Source organism: Rhinichthys klamathensis, unplaced genomic scaffold (assembly GCF_029890125.1).
Source record: "Rhinichthys klamathensis goyatoka isolate OS25496 unplaced genomic scaffold, OSU_Roscu_1.1 h1tg000123l_1, whole genome shotgun sequence".
Taxonomy (NCBI): Eukaryota; Metazoa; Chordata; class Actinopteri; order Cypriniformes; family Leuciscidae; genus Rhinichthys; species Rhinichthys klamathensis.
In genome coordinates this window covers 1342037-1360069 of record NW_026606660.1, presented here as the reverse complement: position 1 = coordinate 1360069, position 18033 = coordinate 1342037, and the positions used below count along the sequence as shown (strand labels likewise).

The window sequence follows — 18033 nt, the reverse complement described above, 5'->3', positions numbered from 1 at the left end:
TATTGGCAGCGCCACCCTTACATGTGATGTGTGTGTGTGTGTGTGTGTGTGTGTGTGTGTGTGTTGTCCCCATATTTAAAGATGGGACCCCCCAAAAATTAAATTACATTAAATAAAGCAACATGGTAAAAAGATGAAAATGACTTGCTTTTACTTTCAATTCCTTTTAAATTCTCCAAGGTATTAACATTATCATTTTTCATAACTCCATGTAGGACGTTTCTGTGCATAAATGTAAGCACTGTGGCAGTAGACTAGTAATGCAATATTTAGAAAATCTACTCTTGTACTCTTGATACTCAAGTACTTTTAAAAACAAGTACTTTAGTACTTTTACTTAAGTAGACATCTGAATGTAGTACTTTTACTTGTACTTGAGTAAAATTTAGCAAGGGGTATCTGTACTTTTACTCAAGTAACAAAGCTCTGTACTCTGTCCGCCTCTGGTAATATTGAAAACATGGAATTAATTTCCACTGTTATGCTGATGACACTCAATTATATATTTCATCACGACCAGATGAAAACACTAACTCATCTAAATTGACAGAGTGTCTTAAAGATATAAAATGCTGGAGGACGTGTAATTTCCTGCTATTAAATTCAGATAAAACGGAGGTATTACTTATTGGTCCAAAAAACTACCCACAAAACCTCTTACAATACAACTTTAATTTAGAAGGATGTCCTGTTACTTTATCCACTACAGTAAAAGACCAGGGCCCGTATGTATAAAGCCACTCAGAGTAAAATTTTAGTCTCAAGTCTGTCAAAATTCTAAGAATTACATAATTTTACTCTTATTCCTAAACTTAAGAATAAGTGTGATTCATAAAAGTTCCTAAGTGCTAAGACTTGGTCTCAGCTCCTAAATTATTTAAGAGAGCTGGAGAGGTCTCCTAACCTAGTTAGGAGTAACAAAATGGCAGCAGAGAGGTTAGGCCATGCACTTTTCAACGAAAATATGATGAATTGTAGTTAAATGAGTTGATCAAACAATAAAAAAAAAAGTTTAATCATCAAGGTATTCTTTTTGTAACTTACCTTTAAAAAGTTTCATAGCAATGAAATTAAAGTAATAATTATATTTTTGGCGAATGGAGAAATGCAGCAGTGCACCTGTGATGATATATTTATTTGAATGGCTGGTGAGCCAAAGACAATTTTCCACCTTGGTGGACAATACAGATATTACAATTAAAAAGCTCACAGGAGAGAAAAAAATCATATATTGTCTGCAACATAATCATTTATTAATATTTGATTTTCCTCTCTAGTTTTTTCACCTGTTCATAATTTATTTGTATGACAGCTTAGCTAAAAATTATGTCAATTTGGAATGTTTCATTGTGTTATCACAAATAAACAATTGACTCCAGGCACAACTACAAAATACGCTTACAAAATATTGAACACATTTTTAATACTATTTGAATAAAGGGTGAATCTGACAATTTTCCTTCAATACTAAGTTGTGATAATTTTGCACAATGCAAAGCCATTTAAAAAAATACATTTAAATATTAAAGTTTCAGTGTCTTAATTAATTAAGTCCCACTTCAGTCAGCACTTAAGAATCAGTCTTATACTTTACTGAAAGTTGCTTTTAGCTGCTTTATAAAAGTCTCCTACTCTTAGAAAAGTCCTACTCTTTACTAAGTATTTTTTTACACTTAAGTCAAAGCTTAAGACTATTCTTAAGATCATTTCTTAGAAGTTTTATACATACGGGCCCTGGGCCCGTATTCATAAAGAATCTTAATGCAAAGAGTCGCTCCTAGTGACAAAATTCTAAGAAAATTCTTAGAAATGTGGGCGTTTACTCTTAAAATTAAAGAAAAAATCCTAGTAAAGAAAAAATTAATTCAGAAAGTATCTTAACCCTTAAAAGAGGTCTTAAGGTCAAAATTGTTAGGAGTACGGATGAGGACTTTTAAGAGGCTTAAGAGTTTCTTTAGCAGAGGATAAAATGGCAGAAAGATGAAGAGGGAGAAGAAATGTGTTGCAGACAATGGATGACAGTGAGTTAATAAGACGCTATAGATTGACACCCGGCCCAAATTTTCCTTTAAGGATGGCCTTGTGTTCATCCACTAACTGGGCTAACAGTAAACACTGTTCCTCTGTCCAGTCGGGCTTTCTCGTCCTTCTTGGTTTTGATTCCATGTTTGTTACATTAAAACCAACATTCAAACCACCACTTAAATAGACACGCCAGCAATCAGTGTAATTGGAAAGAGTGGAACAATTTTTATCATTCTAAGCCGATCAAATACCTTATAGAAAATTAAAAGCATGGTAAATAAAAAAACGATTTATATACACATATATAATGTGTGTGTGTGTGTGTGTGTGTGTGTGTGTGTGTGTGTGTGTGTGTGTGTGTGTGTGTGTGTGTGTGTGTGTGTGTGTGTGTGTGTGTGTGTGTGTGTGTGTGTGTGTGTGTGTTTGTGTGTGTGTGTGTGTGTGTGTGTGTGTGTGTGTGAGTGAGTGAGAACGGTCAAATAGATAAAATTACGCATGTAATTTCAAAGTGAAGGCCTATAATGGACCCTATACTTAAAATCACTCTTTTTTTTTTTCCTTTTTGGACAACCAACCAATCACAGTCTTCAAAAGATTGTGTCATACATAGCAACGGGGTCAACCCCGCCTCCTCACTAAGATGAAAGTTTTTGTCTTTTCCTTACTCAGAGTTGCTCTCAGATCGGTCACGGATCGCTCTTAAGCTAAGAATCCTACGTAAAAGGTTTTAAGCTAAATTAAGAGTTTTCTGAGAGGATTCTTAGAATCTTTATGAATACGGGCCCTGGGTGTTATACTAGACCGAAACTTGTCTTTCGAAAATCATATTTCATATGTTACAAGAACAGCCCTTTTCCACCTTAGAAACATTGCTAAGCTACGTAACGTGCTATCTGTTTCTGATGCAGAAAAGTTAGTTCATGCATTCATGACCTCGAGACTAGATTACTGTAATGCTTTATTAGCTGGTTGTCCTGCATCCTCAATAAACAAGCTACAGTTAGTGCAAAATGCTGCTGCTAGAGTTCTTACTAGGTCAAGAAAATATGATCATATAACACCAATTTTATCATCTCTACACTGGTTACCTATTAAGTTCCGTATCAATTACAAAGTATTACTACTGACCTATAAAGCCCTAAATGGTTTAGCTCCTGTGTATTTAATGGACCTTCTATCCCCCTACAATCCATCGCGTTCTTTAAGATCACTAAATTCGAGGCTTCTGGTCATTCCTAGGATATCTAAGTCCACTAAAGGAGGGAGGGCGTTCTCACATTTAGCTCTTAAACTCTGGAATAGCCTTCCTGATATTGTTCGAGGCTCAGACTCGCTGTCCCAGTTTAAAACTAGATTAAAGACGCATCTCTTTAGCCAAGCATTCACATAATGCTTACCTTTTATACCACTGTTGAATCAGATCGAATGCATTAATATTATGAACAGCAGCTATGCTAATTATTTCCCATCTGCTTTTCTGCTGTTATCTCCGGATGCTAGTCCCGAGGTAAATAGCGTTCGTCAGCTCCAGTTTGTATCCAGCTTCTCACCGAGACTTCAGATGCCCCAACACCTGCGATGAGATGACTAAACGCCTGTGAAGAGACGACTCGACGCCTGTGAAGAGACGACTCAACGCCGGCGATATGTTATGCCCTAAATTAACACATGATTAACTAACTGTATTTTTCTATGTACATTTCTGAAATGCACTTTCTGTAAAGCTGCTTTTAAACAATATGTATTGTGAAAAGCGCTATACAAATAAATTTGAATTGAATTGAATTGATTGGTCTGTGTTGGTCTGTGTTTTCTGGCTGGTGCAAGCTCGAGGCTTTTCACCCCTAGACTGTGGAGTCACGGAAGTTCTCTCATTCCTTCAAGAGCTACTGGATAAGGGCAGAACCCCATCCACGCTCAAGGTTTATGTGGCGGCCATTGCAGCGTTTACTAAACCAGCGACTGGCCAGTCACTGGGGAAGAGCGATCTGGTAATCCGCTTCCTTAAGGGACCTAAGAGGCTGAATCCTCCCAGACCACCTTCAGTTCCCATGTGGGACCTTTCTAAGGTTTTGGAAGCCATGAAAGGTACCCCGTTCGAGCCAATCCATTTATCAGACATGAAACATTTGTCGTTCGAGACAGTGTTTCTTATGGCTCTTGCTTCGGTGAAGCGCAGAGGGGACTTACAAGCGCTCTCAGTAAGCGCAACGTGTATGGAATTCTGGCCAAATGACTCGAAAGTCATACTCAAACCAAGACATGGATACGTGCCTAAATCCCTCAACACACCGTTCAGGGCCCAGGTTATTTCCCTGTCTGCCCTGCCGGTTTACAACAAGGGAAAAGACACGAGCCTCCTTTGCCCAGTCAGGGCATTAAGAGCTTATGTGTCTCGCTCGTCTGTTTTCAGACAGACTGAGCAGCTCTTTGTTTTGGTTCAGTGGGCGTGCTAAGGGTTTAGCCGCATAGAAACAGAGCCTATCCAGATGGATAGTTGATGCCATAGCGCTGGCGTACACTTCTAAAGGCTTACAGTGTCCTTTGGGTGTCAGAGCGCACTCCACAAGAGGCATGGCCTCGTCGTGGGCTTGGTCTAGCGGGATTACCTTGCAGGATATTTGTATGGTTGCAGGCTGGGCCTCCCCGTCTACATTTATAAGGTTTTATAACCTAGAGGTTCCCGCCTGGCAGGCTAAACTACTTTCGGTCTAAAGATCAGAACTGTCTGCTCCGTTGCTTCGGCTCAGTATACTGAAACCACTTGAGCACCGATCGCTGATAAAAAAAACTTAAAAAAAAAACTCCATGGGCAATAAGTAAGACCCATACCGTTACCCAGTTCGGGCCGAACATTTTCACCCTGACTGTGTGGAACACTGTTGATGTGATTAGCTCCCTTAGGATGCTACTTATTGGGAATGACGTTTCTAGCCTCTCTTCTCAGACTCTCTGTGAGTCCATGGTGATTAGGCACTACATGAGTCCCGGGCACTTGCCCTTGGGACTTTGGTGCTGGATCCCAGCACGCACAGCGTTTTACATTATGTTCCCCTAGCGTAAGATATTACTCAGTATGAGAGAACCTCTCGTAAGAGAACGTACTCGGTTACTAACGTAACCTCGGTTCTCTCTAGAAGAGGGAACGAGTACTGCGTATCTTTGCCTGCAACACGCTCTGGTTCGCTTTGGCGATGAAAAATCAGATTAAATCAGCCCATCGAGCTGTATTTATAGGCCCAGGCCACGCCCGTTTCGGCGGGACATGACATAGTGGGCGCGAAGCGCCTCCATTGGATCTGACGGACTTTTGACTTGAGCTCGGCGACTTCTAAGGGCACATGCGCAATTGATAATTCTGTTTTGCGACACTGATTTTGATTTACGACACTGCACGATCTGTTCCATGCATGCGCATATTTGTACCGCGAAACTTTCATTCACTCACAGCGAAAGAAAATGGAGTTTAGCGGAAGAAATGAGAAGTTTGCCCTTTACGCTGCCGTTAGGCAGTATTTGGTTTACAGGTTGGTGGATGCGGCGTTGAAGAAGAAGGTCTCACGAATGGCTGCAAATTTCGTTATAAGAGGTAAGTGAGTGTGGGTATTTGAAATAATATTAGCATTGTTTTAGTTAACACGTGTGAGCATCTCAGTAACGTTCCATCTAGTCAGACATAGTAACCGCCAACATTTTTCACCACACGTGTTTGCATCCCTGAACAAAGACACATGTGCACATAAGTGCTGTATTGTAATACCAAACAAAGCAGCAAAATCATTAAGTAACAAACATTGTTTGTCTATCACAGAAAGTAAATTATTCTACATTGGCCCCAGTGCACATTTTTTATGAGGCTGGTTGTGCTGTCTGATGAGCAGAGGCGGGCTGTCCTGGAGGAGTGCCACAACAACCCTGGCACAGGGAACCATGGGGGCGTGAGGGCGACCATGGAGAGGGTTGTTGTGGGGTACTACTGGGATAACATAAAGGCAGATGTGGCAGATTGGGTACTTTTTTGGAACTTTCATGGAATTTAACACTATGGCTCTCAGGCAGTGAATTGTTGCAGTGGCTTTGTTTGAATTCAGATAATTATTTGGTCTAAATAACAAATGTATCCATCAGGTCAAAAGCTGTCACAGATGCCAAAAGAACGACCCCATAAAGACTGTGTCTCCTGCCCTTCACCCTATTAAGGTAGAGCTTACCTTGGTGTACCACTTGAAGCAACAAGTTAGGTGATGTGGTAATATTACATATCTCTACAGGTGAAAGAGCCATGGGAGGTGGTTGGTATGGACCTCATTGGTCCACTGAAAAAAAACATGAAAGACCATCAATACGTCCTCACGGTGACAGACCTCTTTACAAAGTGAGTTATCGTTGAGCCTTTGAAAAGTGGCTCCAGCACTGGGGTGGCTGAGGCACTTGTGTCAAAGCTCGACACATTTGGTATGGTCCAGAAAATCATCACTGACAGGGGCCGTGCATTTGTTGACGAGGTATGTGTCCTTATTACCCTCTCCCTTCACACAGGACATATGACATCATCACAATTCACGCTGTTTTAAGCGGTCATTGGTCATTTCTGAGACCAATAAATATTGAAAATAACCATGTGTGTTTGAATTATGTACAGCTTAATGCACACATATTTGCGGCGCTGAACATCAAGCATGCCATCACAAGTGCATACCATCCCCAGTCAAACGGCCAAGTAAGTGTGCCATCATGACATCCCGCAAAACAGTAAAGTCAACTTTACCAATGTATACTAAAGTGCATGTAGTAATTCCTTTCTATGTTGAAGGATGAGAGAACAAATCAAAATGTAAAGAGGACTCTCAGAAAATATGTTAATCAGCACCATGATGATTGGGACATCTACTTGCAGGCCATAGTTTATGGAATAAACACTGCAAAACAGGTTATTATTCAAAATTACTAGATAACGTATATTGCATACATGTTTTAAGAGTTTTATTTTGTGATTTGATGCAAAACATTTTGTTTCAAATTAAAGATTCCACCAAGTACAGCCCGTACTTTTTAATGTACAATAGGCACCCCCGTCTACCACAGGTATTAAATTGTCTATGAGACAGACGCTGCCTTTGAATTGGTGGACCCAGAGGAGGAGCTGGAGCTAAAACTAGCTGGAGTCAAAGCCCTCAATGAAACGGTTTGTTCAGAGTTCTGTGGATGGCATGTTCAATTTGAATAAGACTGTTCGCATAGTAATATATTCTTATCTTTAAGGTACGGAAAAACATTGAAAAAGCACAGGGGAAACAAAAAAAGGCTTTTGAGGCAAAGGAAAGGAAAGGGGTTCGCCAGTGCTCAGTTAAGGCAGGGGACGAGGTCCTAATTGGGGAGCCCAAAAAGAAAGTGAAGAAGGGAAATTGTTTATGGGATCTCCACCAAGGGCCATTCACCCTCACATCCCTGACAGAGAAGGGTGTGGCAAGTGTGGCTATGTTAGGGAAAATACAGAAAGTTAATGTTGTGCAGCTAAGGCCCTACTTTCGGCCTCAACTTTTTCTTTTTTCATCCAGTTAAGCCTGAACAGCACTCTGAAAATCTTCAATCTGATGACACTGTCTTACAGCCTTAACAAATACATATCAAACTGAGTGAAATGGACTGATATCCTGTTCAGGCAAAGCCTTGTTCTCTGGCTTTAGGATTGAGTAAAAGCCTTGTTCTCTGGCTTCAGGTTTGAGTAAAAGCCTTGTTCTCTGGCTTTAGGATTGAGTAAAAGCCTTGTTCTCTGGCTTTAGGATTGAGTAAAAGCCTTGTTCTCTGGCTTTAGGTTTGAGTAAAAGCCTTGTTCTCTGGCTTTAGGATTGAGTAAAAGCCTTGTTCTCTGGCTTTAGGATTGAGTAAAAGCCTTGTTCTCTGGCTTTAGGTTTAAGTAAAAGCCTTGTTCTCTGGCTTCAGGTTTGAGTAAAAGCCTTGTTCTCTGGCTTTAGGATTGAGTAAAAGCCTTGTTCTCTGGCTTTAGGATTGAGTAAAAGCCTTGTTCTCTGGCTTTTGGATTGAGGAAAAAACCTTGTTCTATGGATTCAGCTTTGCATAATTTTTTTCCAGACAACTTGCAGGAGCACTGGCTAATGGACCGTGGGTGGAGAAGATGGGCAAAGATTTTGATGTAACTTTGCTTACTATGTAATTTTGCCATTTCATTTTGCTCAGCAGACACTATGTATGGTTGTCAACATCACATCTGAGTAAATGTATATTACTTTTCAGCCATTTCCAGTTCAGTCAGATGGACAGAGCTGTGGGATATTCATGCTTATGGCAAACTTATACAATTTCTAATAAATTTTTCCTGTTTGTCCTAAATCTCCGTAATCATTATTTTTCTCTTTAACAGTATGACCTCTGCATCTGTACTGGTGCCATGTTTCACTTTTTGGATGTAAGTTGTAATTCATGGAATGTATATGTATCCAAGAATGACAAACAATGCAAGACTCCAATATTACATGTGTATTACAGACTGACATACCATCTATTCGGAAGTGGTGGTGTCTCCAGATTTTGGAGAAATTCTCGATCGCAAGGTAGGACACATTTCAAGCAGTAAAACATTGGTCTGCTTTACAATTATGCTACATTAAAAGTACCATACTTTTGAATAGGCATGGGCAGAACTTCGGGCAGCACTTTGCCTTCTGGACAGAGGAGGCAGAACAGCTGATGGCAGGGACCCTACCACCAATTTATAGGATTTCTAGACCCCAAATAGTCAAGGTATGGCCAAACTAACCAGACAACCATTTCCACGTATGCATTCTATACAGGTAGGTCTCAAATTTTTTTAATATTTTGGAAAAGTGTGTGAATTACTGAATTAAATGTAAAACTTGAAACTGATACATTATATACAGGGTCCGAAATTAACACCCGCCAAGAGCCAAATGCGGGTAGATTTTCCGTTTGGCGAATAAATCTCAAAAGGCTATCCGCCCCACTGGCGGGTGAATGTTCATACCAAAATAGTAATGTAATAAAATGTTTATTACAATTGCATTTTGTAATGTTATAAAATATCTGGCATGATGGCTACGGACATGACGGAGTTGTTGTGTTTGCGGGATGGGAATTGAAAACCGGTTCCACTCGAGAACCGGTTCTAAGTTTTATGAACCATCGATATTGTATGCCCTCGACGTTAACGAGTCCTCTTATCGATGCTCCTGCTCCAAAGTGAATTTTTGTCCCGCCATAGTCTTATTTGATCGGTGAGTAATGTAGACGAACTGCTGTGCGTGTGACAGGGCGCAACTGAAGAACGAGCAGAGATCGCGCGCGCTCTTTCTCTCCGGAGCCAGGCGAAAGTATAAACAAGGCTTCAGCGTCTCCTAAGCGCTGTCTTGCTCTCTCTCCCTGTGGCCAAGCCCCCATTAATGCACGGGCTTACTGGGGCTGAAGCCCCAGGGCCTATGAAGACAAGGGGCCTATCATAAGCCAATAAGAAAATCACATTGTTTTGTAGTTTGTCGAATTTTCTGTCAATCATGTTTTTGGCTGCTGATTGATCCGATTCACAAGTGACCCACGTGGGAAGCATGATATGACAGGCAGACAGCCTATCAGAATGTAGAGAAACAGTTTGTCAATGTAGTGATAATCAGATAGGTAGTCGAGCCAGCTCTGGTATGTGGAGTAAATTAACTAGATTCTAATTGACTAAAGTTCCCCTCCATTCTTCCATTCGTGAAACAAAGGGGATAGTGTTTTGAATTGATTAAATCATTGACTCTGACCCGCACATGCAGCGTTCTTCGCTAATGAATGAACAACGAAATGCTTTGCTTACGAGTTGAGCCAGCTCTGGACATGTGACTCGAGATGAGATCTCATGAGTCTGGCCGAAGATCAACCAGAGAACAGCCCCTTAGGGTCTCCCCTGATTTGATCACCTCACAAACAGAGCATTGTGTAATGAGTAAGTCAATTCACAATGCTGCCTGAATGCTGACGGACAATTACCCATTCCACACACACACCACGGATGGACAGATGTACGCCACACATACCCGCACACAGACGTCTTTGTGCATAACTTAGGATAGAAATGTCCTATAAGGTAAAATTGTATATAACACAGAATTGTATCCAACCTTCCTGTATGCATGCATATCTAATTAGTTTTGTCTTATTCTATATATGCAATCTGAGACTGTTCTGTAACTTCGAATCTTAAGTTTATTTCTAAAAGAAAGATGAATAGACTCTGCAATCTTATACTGTCTATAAGTATAACCACTTAAGAAATGCATAAACATGAATTTAATATTTCCTAGGTCATGGTAGCCGGTATTATGGCTTTATAGTCGTGTGAAGGAACATTAAATGCTCATAAAATGCATATCTTATGTAACTCTGTATTCCGATAATCTTCATGTGACGTGTTTGATATGTCTGCCATTCTCTCAATCTCACGGAGCCGAATTCCGATAGCATAATGCAGTAAGGTGCATTATGCTGTTGCACCTTTCATACTCCTGAAGCCGAACGGATCAAATACAATCTCCTCATGACTCAGTCTACTGGGCATCCCCCACAGGACAAAGAAAAGTTTGTCCGCTTCAGATTCGCGGACGGTCATGTGTGGTTCGCGCAAACAGAGGCGTAATCCCTCTTCTCCATAAGAGACACAGAAGTTTCTTTCGGGGCACGAGAGCTTTTTCCTGTGAGAGGTTTCCGTTTCGATGGCTCCTTAGGGAGCTTGTACGCCGTGTTTCTCCGTTTTCTTTAATCTTTCTTTATTATCGTATTCGGACTTTCTTACGTTTAGTTTCAGTGAAATGAACGTAAACGGCAACTTCAACTTTAAAGAGACTCTTTGAACCAACCCGCAACTGCACCTCAAGACATTCAAACTAACGCGCTTTGCCTGCTCTGAAAGACCACGTGAACGCGTGACACGAGGACAGAGACACACACACACGCTTTCGTTCTCAGCCCACGAGAAAGATCATGCAAGTATCGTAATTCCTATCGATTTAAATGCTTTAAGATCTGTTGATTCTTGTTGTCTCAAAGGTTCTGTGTCTGTGATGAATTTTGCCACAAGAAGATCTCTCCAGATCTCCTTACTCTCAATCTCTCTTCCCAGCTCTCTCTCTCTCTCTCTCTCTCTCTCTCTCTCTCTCTCTCTCTCTCTCTCTCTCTCTCTCTCTCTCTCTCTCTCTCTCTCTCTCTCTCTCTCTCTCTCTCTCTCTCTCTCCCTCCCTCATTGTTATCTTCCTCTCTCATCCAATTTATTTCGTGTTTGTAATGTTTTTCGTTTTGTTTGTTTCCGGTGTATACTGTACATATATATATATATATATATATATATATATATATATATATATATATATATATATATATATATTCTGTGTGAATTGTAGTTCAATGTATTATTAGTCCCATTATTAAAGCCATTATATTCTTGATTGCTTTCTGTCTAAGAGCTTATATTACAAGTCAATGAAATGATGATCTGTATAAGCTACAAGGCTTTACAAGTTGTTACTATTTCAGTAACCCAAATTTTATAAACACAAGAAAATCAATGTTCATGGCCGGAACATTGATATTTCTTGGAGTTTATAAAAAGGGATAACTTCGTTGAGAAGTTGTTAAGTTAATCTTACGGCTGTTTGCTGGACAAACCGATTGTTTGATAACTAAATTAATTCCCTTAAAGTTATCTCATATAATCGATCTGTAACGAGACCATTGATATATGAATGAGGAATTATAATTCGTTATGATTTACCATTCACATATACGATCGATCTATTCTCAATTTCGATAAGTTAACTGTAATATGCAATATATTAATCATATTGCATGATTAATTATTAAAATTCCCTATAAATAATTTGAGCTAATTAAGGCAAATCTCAATGTTGCTACATCAATGTCTGGGGGAATCCCCGCCTCGCATTTCCAAAAACATTATTTTTCAGGAAATTTAAAAAACTGCATTTTTTTGTAAACATTGTAGCGTTAAAGTTGATATTATGCCTTATATTGCTATTATATACTGTTGTGTACCAACATTAACACCACATTTCCCCAAAATCATGTTTAATCAGAGATTTATGACTTGAGCGCAGGGAGATACGAGACTTGCTGTCATTGATAAGAATGGAACGGACGCAGACGTCATTAAAGTCTGCGGTCGCATTGAGCCTTTTGACGAGAGACAAGGCTTTAAGAGCTAATCAAAGCTAATGATTGTGTTTACATATATCTTCCTAAACTCTATTTTAAAGGTTTAAAAGCTATAAGTGATGCAATACAAAAAACCGAGCTGACTAGGCTGTCTATAGGCGGAAATTAGCCTAATCTGCACACAAATTTACCTTTGTGACCACGGGCTTCCTTCTGCACCCAAGCATTACAGCTATCGATTTTTAACAAAACAGGCCTACTCAAATGTATCTAACCTAACTATTTTCACTCGTTATTGCCTAAAAAACAGACAGTTATCCAAAGTTAGGCTTACGCTTGAGAGCGTTTTGGCAGCACAGCGTTTTTTCCGTTGAGAGACGTTTCGTTGCTATGATACAGAATATCCGCAGCACAGTTTACTTGTAACTGATTTCGCAGATAATTTGTTTCATACTAAAAAATAATTTTTCATCCATTTTGTTCGGGTAGCTCTGCTGGTTGATGTCGTTGTACAGAAAGAATGTTGTGACAGTTGGTCGGTGTGGTATAAGTCCCGCCCCTCCTCCACTGTGATTGGACGGCTGGGTAAAAAGTGACAGTGATGAGCGCTGCGTTTTACCCAAAGTTGAACATTCTTCAACTCTCGGCGACCTGTAAAAACGCCGAGTTCTCAGCGTTTCAGCATGAAAAAAACGTTCAGCGCCTCGTTACGCTCATGGTGTTCTAAAACCGTGGCGCTCCCATTGAAAACAATTGAAAACATACGCCAGCCGCGTGGAAAAACGCTTTGGTGGACACACGGCCTTAGGGTATTTATTTACATGCACAGTGCCAAGAGAGGGAACTTCGAGTCAGTAAAATAATAATAAAAACAATAATTTAATGGTGGTATCCAAAACATTCAATTCAATTCAAGTATTATATTAGATATACATTTTAAAACTTCAATGCATGTATAATAAGCCTAGTAATAAGTAGACATTTAAAATACATCAATAACTGATATCATAGTTTAACAATAAAATAGAATATATAATATTAATATAAAATAATATTTATAATATAATAAAATCATAGTTAATGCTTGCTTTACTAAGCCCATTACTGAGTGTATTTGTGTTTGTGGGTGAGCCCTTGTCTGTGTGCATGTATCTGTGAGGATCTGTGTGTTTTGTTACATTGCCAAGTAAATATAGCCTGGTTAAAACCAGACCATTCTCAGTTGTAACTGAGTTATGGTCTGGCAAAGCGTCATAGACAAATCATTTCCAGAGGGGCGTCACCAACGGACGTCGCGGATAGACCTAAAACCAATCAGAGCGATGAAGGAGATGACGTATGCAGAGCGGCGGAGAATCTCTGAGTGTTGTTCTTTGCTCGGTTTTTAACAAAAAGGAAACGTTCAAATCGCTTAAAACAGACGCAATAGCTGATTGGAACGAGTGATGTTCGACGGCGGCATCCATCTTTGTAATGTAGGCTACAAAATCTGCTTCAAAATCCCAGGGCTGTCGTCATCGTGTAAAGCCTGGCCCAACGTTTCTGATTGGTGCCTCGATTTCGACGGATTGGAAATGGGTTTGAATGAGCTCTTTGCCAGACTAACTTTCAGAGCAAATCTAAATTTGCCGGAAGTTGTCTGGGTTTTCCCAGGCTAAAGTAAATAGTGAATTGTAAAAAAAAAAATTAATTGTCGTAAAAGCTGTGAAAGTCCTTTGGGATGACTTCCTTCAGGTTTAGAGGTGTTTTAATTTCAGCTATTTGATCTTCAGGCGGTCTGAATAGAGTGGGGTGACTGTGTGTGGCTGTCTAAAGTGGAGTTTCGGAGTGACTTGGATGTGAATGCCAGTCATCAGAGTGGTTGATTTTGAAGTCCATCATTCCATTGTTGTTGTACCTAATAGCACAAAATATAACACGACAACATAATCACAGTAAGATTTCATAAAACAATATGCAACATCATAATGTCATGCCTAGAGCAGAGCCATATAGAGTGAGAGTTGCGACAACTCCATTGACTCCAATGGAACGTTTTTTTTTACAGCAATGGCGGTTCGCGGAGCCTCTCAATAGTTCCCGGAAGTAGCAGCAGCGCGGTAGAGTTACAGCAGAACAGACCGTTTGTGATGCACTTTTAAAAGGTAAGACGTTTAAAGAATAAGATTGTATATTATCAGTACATCTGAATCAAATTAACTTGTAACTTTAACTGTATTAAAGCATGCTAGTTGATTATTGCTCTCTAAATTAGTAGTTTTAGGGGACTTTATCAGGTAAAATAAAGGTCATTGGATAAAGTTAGTACCGCATAACAAACCACGAACAGCATATTAATGTTTAAACCCGTTCTATTAATGCATGTTTATCCTTTGTTGTATAATAAGAGGGAAATACTTCTAAACAGAGGTTAAATATAACATTGGGGAGTGTGATAGTTGTAATTGATAAAATGAGAATATCGGTTTCATTCCATATTAAATGTGCAATAACGGGGAAAAATCCTTATTTTAGATTTCATATTTGAGTAAGGAAAAACGTATGATTGGCGTTTTTTATTCATTGTGTTTCTGTTGACTATTACCTTTCTATATTATGATTTAGCTCAGCTGATTTGTATTGATGGGAAAGGGAGATGGAAGTTCATAAGTAAGATTAAAACGGCAGCAAGCCGTGTTCTAGATCAAATCACACTAGGCTAAATGGGGTATTATAAATACCATAAATACAGTATTATATACTAACTCCTATATATAATTTATCCCGTTTTTGTTTCCTTTATCTCTTTCAACACAAGAAGCACAAAGAGGATTCGGTGGATCCTGAAGACTCCTGCACTGACGCTGTACCCTCATCAGTCTTAGCTCCTTGGATTTTGCAAGACTTTACTTGCTCCCTATTTTTAATAAACATTAAACTTCCCAGTGTTGGTCTTTGTGGAAAAAGTGCAGATACACCTAAGTATGATTAGCACAAAAAATGTTTAGTTCTATTTAGATTGCTCCTGACTTGAGCATATTTTCTGTGTCTGACAACATAGAGGAAAGGCCAGACAACATGCTTGACGTGCAGTTTATTAGACATTTATAAATCCCATTGTGCTAATTCAGTGCAAAAGTGTATATATGCCATTGACAAATAAACAAATTACATCAGTTTTGAAAAGATTTAAAAAAACATGTATTTGTTTATTTGTCAATGACCTCTATATATATATATATTTATATATATATATATAGGTCATTGACAAATAAACAAAGAAATGTTTTTTAAATCTTTTCAAAACTGATGTAATGTATATTTTTGTGTCATGAACAATGTATTTGAACAAGTTTCAGTTGTGAAAATTTCTAAGTGTTTAAATTCACCTGAAAGTGTACCAACCTACCCATAACTTTAAAGCAATTACCAATATTTGATAGAGATCTACAAGGAGCATTATGGCTCCTCTGGACAATGCATTATCATGCACACTGCAATTACCATAATAAGAGAGCCATGTTTGCAGTTGTGCCCCCCTGACATACAAATTGTTAGACAAAAGGTTTTCAATTATCAGCTATAAATCTACTGAAATGTATAAAAATTTATTTATATGAAAGGTTAAAATGATGCCATAGAATTTCATTTTTATTTTTTTTATGATTAAAACACCATTTAAATTAGTATTTTAGTCTGTTCATTTGTGCGGACAGTTACACAACCTGACATTTTGGGGGGTTTAAGATAACAAAATATGTATTATCTAAATGTACTAAAAATGAATTTAAACTAAATAGGTTTTATAGATTAAAGTGATGTATGTCATGAATTTATCAAATTATGTTAAGGAAAAAATGTACTTGGACACTTAGAAAATAATGTATGTGTGTTTATATAATCATGTTTTGTTTTAAAATGAAATATATTATGTATTCATTTATATAGTAATAAGTGCATAAGCATTGTAAACATTACGATGAATGCAATTTTACATTTTACTTGTTTGCAATGGCTTTTTAAGACAATCACCTGTTTCCTGCAAGTCTCCTGTCCTTGTGAAACCATAGTGAAAATTACATGATAACCCTTAAATAACATACAAGTTTAAGAACACAAAAATACTTCAAAACAACTGCAAAACGGTCTTAAACCAAGGTAAAGTTAGCCAGAAAATATGTTAACAAAGGCAGGCAACACTGGCTGACCACAATAAACATTAAATATCAGCAGATTTTTATCTCTTAAAAACAATATTGCTGTAACTACATACACATACTACATCCAAATGTCAATGTATTATATACATATTGTAAACCAACGCATTTATTGACTACAAACTACCAAAAATCACAGTTCAGCTCTCTACCTCCATCGATTTGAATTGGCGCCGAAGCACTTCCTGGAACTATCTGAGGTCTCCGCGAATCACGTGACAACCAAGCATTTAGAACTTCCGTTGTCGCAACTGTCTCTCTATATGGCTCTGGCCTAGAGTATATTGGTAAGACATAAGATTTACATTGGTAACTTAAGTTAATTACCTGATGGCTAAGTTATACGGCATGTTTACGTATGATAACGAGGCACGAAGCCAGCTAATGTTAGCTTGTTTAAAGTGTTGAACGTGACGTAAAGGCAGCTAACTTACTTGTTGAACATGACGGCATGCCTTGACATTGTAAGCTACAATCCTGACATAGTACATAAAATTATTATGTTTTTCCTCAGACGAACACCAGAACTAGCGTGGGTCGAGAGATTTTTTCTTTAAGCCCCACGAAAATCATGTTAGCTATCTCACCAAACATGACAGGCAATTTTTGTGGTTTAAATTTAATTTCCTCGTCAGAAACAAAACAATGGAAGATTTCAATCAACAAGATAACGTTAGCTAACTTAACTTACCATCCAGTGCTAGACCTAGCTGAAAGAAAAATCTAGCATCCTCAGAAACGATACATTACACCTTAGCACTACCATTACTTCAAGATCGAGATAAAACTTACTCGGTTACCTAACGTAACCTCTGTTCTCTCTAGAAGAGGGAACGAGTATTGCGCAAGTAACTCACGCTACGGGTAAAGTTATCTTTTCTCGAGATCTGAAGCCAAAAATTATCCTTAATTTTTCACACTTTGTCAACGCAGTGCAGCAGGCAGCATACCAAAGCAGGCTAAGGGAGCGTGCTTATTGGCTGCCTCGCAGCAACTGCAGCAGCCTATCCATGAGCCTAGCGTGACGTCACGCCCAATGAGGACACATCGCGCCCTCCGCGCGTCACAGCCCGCCAAAAGGGGTGTGTCTACGTGTATAAAGGGAAGGCTCAGAGGCTGATTCTCTGGTTTTCTTCTATGAAGCGAGTGAGCTCGTGGCGCGAGCACGGCAGGTTACGCAATACTCGTTCCCTCTTCTAGAGAGAACAGAGGTTACATTAGGTAACCGAGTAAGTTCTCTTACGAGAGGTTCTCTCGTATTGCGTAAGTAACTTACGCTACGGGAACTCTTTGTCAACGCCGTGCGTGCCAAGCATACGCTGCATACATCCCAGGAGCCCGGGGAGCATACAAGCGAGAACAGGTGGCCAGCAACGCGGGCCAACACATGTAATAATCACTCTTGAACATATAACATAATACAGAGCGGCGCTGCCGGTCTATATTTGTTTGTAATTAAGGTGGCCAGCAACGCGGGCCAGCACAGTACATAAGCACTAGAATTAGGCAAAACACACAGAGCGAATGACGGTCTATGTGTAGGCATCCAATCCTTTAAGTGCAGCTCAACCAGGAGAGCTAATAAACATATGACGGTAGCCTGCGCATGCATAATGGGGAGATCATACAC

The 18033-nt window shown here is 39.2% G+C and overlaps 2 long non-coding RNA genes across 2 annotated transcripts; both read left to right on the top strand.

Annotated features, from left to right (window-relative positions):
• The first annotated feature begins 5500 nt into the window (after nt 1-5500).
• Nucleotides 5501-6279, top strand: LOC130088878 (uncharacterized). The gene is made up of 3 exons (XR_008807509.1): nt 5501-5614; nt 5837-6035; nt 6154-6279. It is a non-coding gene; the product is annotated as an uncharacterized LOC130088878 (long non-coding RNA).
• Nucleotides 6280-8290: 2011 nt separating this feature from the next.
• On the top strand, nt 8291-8753 carry LOC130088877 (uncharacterized). The gene is made up of 3 exons (XR_008807508.1): nt 8291-8452; nt 8533-8597; nt 8676-8753. It is a non-coding gene; the product is annotated as an uncharacterized LOC130088877 (long non-coding RNA).
• The last annotated feature ends 9280 nt before the right edge of the window (nt 8754-18033 follow it).